The 1,953-nt window shown below is 41.8% G+C and overlaps 1 long non-coding RNA gene across 1 annotated transcript; it reads right to left on the reverse strand.

Moving 5' to 3' along the window:
- Positions 1–549: 549 nt before the first annotated feature.
- LOC107548228 (uncharacterized) lies at positions 550–1,151 on the reverse strand. Its single transcript, XR_001604451.1, has 2 exons — positions 724–1,151; positions 550–630 (listed from the first exon to the last, which is right to left on the reverse strand). It is a non-coding gene; the product is annotated as an uncharacterized lncRNA (long non-coding RNA).
- Positions 1,152–1,953: the final 802 nt, after the last annotated feature.

Raw genomic sequence — 1,953 nt, forward strand, 5'->3', positions numbered from 1 at the left:
TGCTTGATAGCAAGAAGCGCCAAAACCATAGTGCACGACATACATCTGCTGCAGGACTCCTCAGAGTCTGCGTCTAAAAACATTACATGAACAAGAGTTGGAAGCATAAGCGTCAACTCAAATGAACGTGTCTGCATTAGTGCAGCATCGGAAGTATAAAAGAGAGATAGGAAAAACCGTCTGCTCACTATGTTATAGCTTGCTAAGAATACTTTTAAATACGGTTCACAACTGAAAGAATCACATTACGAGCTTCCATAAATATCATTGATAAAGACAACCGGGTCCACATAGCACTCCTCGTACGCTTGAACATATGTGGCTCGGAGAGAGCGAGAAGAAGGGAGAAAACTCCATCATCTCGCTCTCCATGAGCTCCGGCTCGCATGCGTCACCCCAAGCGACCGTCTCGTGTGGCGCCTCGGCAACCGCAGAAACGGGATGGCGGGGGTTAGATACGAGGTCTCTTTTCTTTGGAAGGCCGTGAGCCTCGAGCGCAATACTTTTAGCCGCAGTATCACTCCCTCCGGGAAATAAACGAGACCGTGGTTCTGGTTACCGATGGATTTATTTCGCTTGTCATCCTTATCTTCGCCATCTCACTCATCATCAATGAATTCCACCGTCAAACTACAGTATGACAATGTAAAAGAAACACATTCACATAAACCTTAAAGAAGTAAATACAAATACACTCGGGAAATACAAACGTAATACACATACCTCGCTGGCTGCATATAACCAAGAGAGAATGAGTTCACTTGAAAATACCCGATTCAAACAAAAAATGAAAACATCTTCTTTACTTCTTTGCTCAAAACACGAGTAACTCTTAAATTCACACACGGAGAATACCTTTTCACCAAAATGTATGTCCTTTTTCTCTGTTGCACCATAAAAAAGTGTCCGTGTGTAACGCAATTGTACTTTAGTTCCTAGTTACAAACGCTCAATATTCATGAATAGATTAAACAAATTTAACAAAACATGTTAAATAACAGAAACAACATGTATGGCAGTTATACTCCCACCAAATGACTATTTTGTCATTTCACCTCACAATTTAAACCTTTCCACCTTAATTTCAACCATAACCTTTATTTTGCTTCAAGCAGTAAAACTGTCTTTTGTACAGGCCTATCAAGGTAGACTGGCTTGGAAATGCGTTTTCCCTGGCTGTCTAAGGTCGAGTCACTAATTAACAGTTTCACCTTTCGTACCTTTCCATCAGTGCTCGGATACACCTCTGTCACTCTTGCCAATCTCCATTGGTTATGTGAAGAACTGTCCTCCTGCAGGATGACAATGTCGTTAACCTTCGTATTTCTCTTCTCTTTCTGCCATATTTGTCTTTGCTGAAGATTAAGGAGATACTCCTTCTTCCACCTTGACCAAAATTCGTTTGCCAAAAACTGCACCTGACGCCCCTGACGCATCTCTTGCGCAAGTATAAATCTTGACTCACAAATTCACCTGGAGGTGGGAATATTATGTTAGACTTCATCATAAGAATATGATTGGGCGTGAGAGGTTCAAAGCTTGTTGGGTCATTTAAATGCTCGGTTGTCAGAGGTCTGCTATTTATAATAGCCATCACTTCATACAGAAAGGTTCTGAGCGAGGCACTGTCAAGTCGTTTAGCAGACTGCTCAAGGATTGCGGTTAAAACACTTCTGATAGTCCTTATTTGTCTCTTCCATATGCCTCCCATATGGCTCGATGATGGGAAGTTCATTATGAACTCACATCCATGTTCCTTCAACCGTTCATGATCCAAATTCTTCATTGCATTCAAGAACTCTCCCTTTGCACCTACGAAGTTAGTGCCTTGATCACATCTCAACTGTCTTACATGTCCGCGTATTGCAATGAATCCACGCAATGCGTTGATAAAGGCATCTGTAGTGAGGTCATCAAGCATTTCAATATGTATGGCTCTAGAGCACATACAGG

The sequence above is a fragment of the Sinocyclocheilus grahami genome, unplaced genomic scaffold (genome assembly GCF_001515645.1).
Source record: "Sinocyclocheilus grahami isolate Dianchi unplaced genomic scaffold, SAMN03320097.WGS_v1.1 scaffold344.1, whole genome shotgun sequence".
Classification (NCBI taxonomy): domain Eukaryota; kingdom Metazoa; phylum Chordata; class Actinopteri; order Cypriniformes; family Cyprinidae; genus Sinocyclocheilus; species Sinocyclocheilus grahami.